The sequence below is a fragment of the Pseudopodoces humilis genome, chromosome 9 (genome assembly GCF_049639895.1).
Source record: "Pseudopodoces humilis isolate 2021_Gansu_Grassland_sample_001 chromosome 9, ASM4963989v1, whole genome shotgun sequence".
NCBI classification, from domain to species: Eukaryota; Metazoa; Chordata; class Aves; order Passeriformes; family Paridae; genus Pseudopodoces; species Pseudopodoces humilis.
The window spans coordinates 16,020,281-16,026,280 of record NC_142208.1 but is presented as its reverse complement, the minus strand read 5'-3'; the positions used below and the strand labels follow the sequence as shown (position 1 = coordinate 16,026,280).

The 6,000-nt window shown below is 44.1% G+C and overlaps 1 protein-coding gene across 3 annotated transcripts in view; it reads left to right on the top strand.

Moving 5' to 3' along the window:
• The first annotated feature begins 215 nt into the window (after positions 1 to 215).
• SEC24C (SEC24 homolog C, COPII component) overlaps positions 216 to 6,000 on the top strand; it is a 38,970-nt gene continuing 33,185 nt past the window's right edge. For all 3 annotated transcript variants that reach the window (XM_014250382.2, XM_014250381.2, XM_014250380.2), the window contains exon 1: positions 216 to 297. The gene's annotated coding sequence lies outside the window, so the exon portion shown is untranslated. The remainder of the gene's footprint in view (positions 298 to 6,000) is intronic.

Here is a 6,000-nt window from a genome sequence, read left to right as displayed (position 1 = left end):
CGGCCAAGGGCACCGTGGCCAATGGTGGCCGCGGCTCAGCAGCGCTCGGCCGTGCCCTGCTTACGCCTCAGCTGCCCGTGCGCACAGCGCTGATTGGGGCTGCGCGAGGATCAGCCCTACGGCCCTTCCCGCAGCCGCCGCCCGCCCCAGCCTGGACGTCAGCGGCCGGGGCCTCCGAGCGCCTGCGCCGCATCCGGGCCCCGGCGGGCGGAGCGCGGACGTGGCAGCGGCGGGCGGGGAGCGGCGGGGCGGGAGCCGGAAGCGGGCCCGGCAGTGGCGGTGGCAGCGGCTGCGGTGGTGAGTGAGGCCTGAGGGGGCTCCGGGTGGCCGGGCCCACCGGCGGGGCCGTGCGGTGCCCGCTGCGGGCGAGCGGGCGGGTGGGTGGGCGGCATCGCTGCCGGCACCGCGCCCGGCGGGCCGGCCGCGGCCCGGACCCGAGGCGCTGCCGCCGCTGCCGCTTCCTCCTCCGCCGAGGCCCGCTGGCACCCGGTCGGGTGACGCGTTGGGCCCACCGTGCTGCGCGCCACGGGAGGCTCTACAGAGCCCCGGGGATCCCCGGAACGCGCCCGGGCGGGAGTGTCCGTATCGCCCGCGGCCGGGCCGGTGCCACCGGCCTGCGGGGCCGGGCCGGCTGTCGGTGGGGCCTGCACTTCCAGTGCCTGGGCTGCCCCGAGAGAGCCGTCGGTGCCCCGGTGTGGTGCGGCGACACCCGACGGCTGCGAGTCGGGCTGTCGGTCCGGCACGGAGAACCGAGTGCTTCTTTTTGGCCGGGGTGCGCCGCGAGTCCGATACCCCCCTCTGCAACCTCCCTAATCTCCTGTAATCCGCGGATCCTTCCCCTGGCGTTTGTGCCGTGCTGTTCAAGCTTTCATTCATTCGAGCTTTGCAAAGGATGGTCGTCCCTTGCGGATATCTGGCGGCCGAGATTGGTTGGATTTGATAGTAAAACTTAGTGGTTGCTTGTCTGTGGCTGTGAAAAAAGGAAGGAAAGTAAAGGAGATGGCACGATCGAAATACAAGTGTAGTCTTGAAAAGGTGGTTATGCAAGATGGGACTCTTGCTTTCTATGTAGATGGTGCTTAAATGTGTTTTATTTTCTGTTGGAATTTGCTTTCACTCTTTCTGGGAAATGCTTTTGATGGAGTACGGTGAAGCTTAGTTTCCTTTAGTTGTGTTATTTTTTTTTTTTGTTTTTTTTTTTATCTTTTTGAATGTACTGATCTCTGAGACTGCAAAACCATCCAAACTGGGCTGTAGTTGAAGTTCTTTTTAAACTTACTGACTAATGGAAGTGATTGCTGGGACATAAGAGGATTGCTTGCACCTATGTCAGAAGTTATCCATAGGATTTAATGTTTGTACTGTCATTGAAAATACAGATTTTTTTGTTGTTGTTGTTTGATACTCAGCTGATTGTTAGCTATTAATGTGATAATTCCTTAAAAATATTTCTAGATCCATTTATGTTACGGGATTCTGTAGTCAACTTTCCCAAATGTTGCGAGGTGTTTTGGACAGAAATCACTATCTGAGACATAACATGCAGATTCTTTTTTGTTGTTTTTCACAAGCAGTGTAAATTCACATCACTGAAATGGGAGGTGATTACTGATTTTGTACTAAAGTCTTTGCTCGCTATTAATGTGAAGTTTTCCTCAGTAAATTTAGGGAACTCTGGCTTTAACATCTTTTTTTTTTCTTTCCTGCAATCTTCTCCTAGAGTAGGTGTTCCAGTTATGGTATGGATAGAAATATATGTAGCCTTAAACTTCCAAGCTTTCCTCTTTAAAGGACACTTTCAATCACATATATACACTCTGTGGAAACATAAACATTTATACCCATTTTCTTGTGGAACAGGTTCTTGCTAATGGAACTACCCTTTTTGGCTTGAAGTTGTGCCATTCAGGATTCTTTTATTGTTGTAGACAGACTATGAAGTGGACATCAATATAAAGAATATATAATTGCTTCTTAATATGCTGTGGCACTCCAGGTTCTAACTTCATGGGTGAAAGCTGACTTATAGCAGTGAACAGATATTTAAAGGATTATTTCTTTGATGAGTGGTTTGGTGCTTGTACTTCTTTGAATGCTTTTTCCTGCTATGGTAGGATTGTGTTATCTTCCTGTAACACTTACTATCAGAAGGAGGGTCAAAAATCCAAGGAAGAATTGATGGTTGGCTAAGGAGGGGCAAGGTACAAAGAGTCACCAACAGTAATCAACAACAAGGTCTCTGCAGAAGAGAGGTGGATGTTCTTGTTCTTTTGGTTTGAAAAGCTGTGTTAGGGATAAATTGTGAAGACAGAGCTTGTTTTTATATGTTCAGCAAGATTCATTGTTAACATAGAAAGCACTAAAAGGCGGTATAAACTGGCAGTAGGATTTAGGAAAAGCTAATTCTGACCTTTTTTTGTTTCTTGCAAGTGATGGAAATTGTGTAATGTGTATTTGTGTACAGGAAGTCAGAGCACAGAGATGGCCAGTGTTACAATGTATGTGAAGAAAATTTGTTTTTCAGTCTTACTCCATATATTCCTGCTCTTCCTTTCCTCTTTCTGTCCTCTTCCCTAAATTTGAAACTACTCGTAACTTTTTCTAATCAATTATGCTTGTACAAGATTCACAGAAATTATTCGGATTTTGTAACATATATGTCCACACATATTTGGAGGTAGCTAGGAAACAGAGAAGTCTTTCACTGTGATTTTGTTGATGCTGTATTGTCAATGACTTTTGCCTCCATGGGGTTGCTCTTCAGAAGCCATGCTGATAGCAGAAGTTTTTCAAATATTTTTCTAGAGCTTTTTTACAGTGATAAAGATGTGAATCAGTCCCACCAGGAGATTTGAGTCAACAGTGTATAAAATGTTATTGAAGTAGAAATCTGGTGGTGATGGCAGGGGTTGGAAGTAGTGGTAGTTTTAAGGTTAGGTCAAGACTAAGCTGGGCTTTTTTGTATTCAGTTTTTAATCACTTTCACTCTTGTAACTTGTATGCTGTATTGTACTTTGCCCAGGATGATGAATCAGCCTAACAAAAAACTGAGCTTAGTGTGGCCTTCTTTGGAAGAATATAGAAGCGATTGCACCTGAGAGTCACTTGGAAAACTGTGCCTTATACTTTTCATTAACTGTTAAAACAATGTTTCTGGCAGTAATTCAAAATGCATAGGTGAAGAAAGTGTTACCTGTGGTGTAACAAGTTGAGAATCTGCACGGGCAAAAGAGAGAGTGCCACATACTACAACCAGATTGGAGTCTATTCCAATATTGCCTTTTGGGTTGATTTGGACAAATGTGTGGGAGGCATTTGTTACAATGGCCTGCGAGCTTAAAGATTAGTTGGAAGTTTCTGACTTCTAGCACATGAGTTTCTTTTCCAGGATTTTCTATAGGGAAAAAAAAAAGCCAGTAATTTTTTATATCTGAAAAGAACCAAGTGTTCCATGAATGCTCGTAGAAGACCTAGTCAAGCTGTTAATGAAAGAAAAGCAAGGACATTTCCCTTTCCAAAGAGTGTTCTTAGCTCCAGAGTCTAGGTCTTTGTAAGAATAGCAAAACCTTGCTACTTCCAGAAAGTTGCAGAACAAAAACATTAAAAGCACTGTAGGCAATATTCTGAATTACTGGTGTTCTTCTTCGGTTCCATCTTTTGGAAATAGTTTTGATTTTTGTGTTAAATAGGTACATTTCCTTCAGTTTCAGGATAATATAGGTGACCATGTGGTTGTCTTGGGTTGTGTGTGGGATTTTTTGTTGTCCTAGGTTTGGTTTTTTAAAAAGTATCAGTTTTCTCAGAAGTTGAAACAAACAGGTTTTTGCTCTGGGACCAGTAAAAAGGCACTAGCACCTTTCTGAAGGAAAGTAATTTTGCTGTGTGCCTTTCCTTTAGAAAGCGAACAAGAACTGATGAGATCGAGTTTTTCAGTTTCAAAAGGGAGTTAATGCAGACTATTAAAAATGATAAATATGATGTTTTCAGTCATTTGGGAGATTTGCTCATTGAAATGAGCTCATATAAATCATTAGTTTTTTTAAAGCATGTCATAAAAACTTCTCTGTGGTCTGATTTGTTTGGATACTAAGAAATCTTGAAGCTATTGTAAAAATTGAGATATTCTGCACCCCCTACATTACTCCTGTGTATCTTTCCCTCCCATCAGATCAGACTGATCTTCACTGGTTGTCTGTTTTGTACAACAGCCTTCTGGTGTAATTGTAGCTTTGTAATTGTGTTGATCAAAACTTCATGGTCAGTTGCCTTTATACAGAGGAACAGAAAATGGTATAAAGTGACTGCTTCCTGCTTTTTGGGGAAATTGTTGTTTATGGTAATGACCACTTGTCATAAGATTTTTTTCCTGCTTATTTGAGCTTTGTGTATTGTAACTGCTGAGTAGTAATACGATGTTCAACACCATGTGTCAGTATTATGTTTGGCTTAGTTTTGGCAATGTGTTACTATGTGCAAAGGAGTATCCTCAGCATTTTTATCCAGTGAAGTGGCCCGTTATCTCCATTCCTTCCTATCTGGTATATGTATTATTTCTGTCATTCTCCATATCCCAGCCAACCTTCATGTTATATGACAGAGCACAAAATTATCCCTTTCTCCATATCTCTTCAAGTGACTGGGTTCTAATTTAGACAGAGATGTTTTTTGAGTGGAAACAAAATGAATGTTTGATACAAATAACTTGTACTGGGGAAGAGGGAAAACAGACTCAGTGACAACAGTCTTCCACCTCCTCAGAGGCAAATACTCTTGTATGCCTTATGGTATTTCTCATCAGTGATGAGCAAGTGTGCCACAAGCCTCGTGTTCAGAGCAAGATGGACACAAAAATAATGAAGCAGCCTTGTCTGCAGTTTCAGCACTGACTTGCTCTTGAGTCTCCCTCCTTGACCCTCTGCCAGTATAGAGCAAGCATGAGCTTGTGCTGTGGTGGTGATGAACCTGTGCTGGCTGGCACATGGGCTAGCTAAAGGTCTGAGGTGTATCTGTCTTTCAGTTGGGACATTGAGTTAGAACCATCTTGTTTGTGTAGCTACTTTTTCCACAAAAATGTAAGAGATTATCTCAAAACTCTTTTTCTCTATAAGATGTGCATTAAATCAGCTTACCTCTCAGTTCTGGTATTGTGGAGAGAGCAACAAGCTGACAGATATCACCTGTTCAGGCAGGAAATATTGATATTCACGCGAGGGAGGGAAGGTTGAAAAGGGAATAGTAAAAGCTGTAAGTAAGATCACTTACTGAGTATACACTCACAGCAGTAATTCAGAAGTGGTTTACAAGGGTCATGCTTGAGTTCTTGTCCCATTGTGCTTTAGAAAACAAGAGAAAAAGCTTGAAAGATTTATCTTCTGCCATATAGTAATTCCTAGCTCAAACATTAGATCTGTTCAGGGATATCTGTTGGTCTAACTTGTGAAAAGTGTCTTAGTGGTTATGGCTCAGGAGCTTCCTTGTGGAATTCTGCTACTCTGCAGCTCTTCATGGAGGAAAGACCTGTTTGCAGGAGCAGTGACTAGAGGCCAGGTTCCTCATGTGCTTTCCAATAAGCAGAGGCAGGAAGAACAGAACGCAGCCCTCCTTCCTTGTCCGAAAACCCTGCCCAGATGTTCCAAGATGTGCGGGTAGAGGAGTCCTCTCGATGTGTTCTTCCTTCCCTGTACTCCCACCTTTGCATGAGGCACTCTCTTGCTTTACTGTTTGTACAGAACAGGAGGTGGCTGAGAGTAGGTCTGTGATTGCAGTGTGGTGACACTGATTGCCTGCCTGGGCAGTAAGAAGTTAACCTTTCAGGGAACTTGGGAAGGGAGCAGGTCCCAAAGTCCAGACTTCCTGGCCATATAGCTGCTCAGGTTAGACTGTTTTGCAGAACTAAGCCAAAGGTAGTGTGGGAAACCAGAATTTTTAGAGATTACACATTATAAATGTGATAGCAAGAGAGTAATCATGTTTAAAACCACTGCGGGCTGATGAAAAATT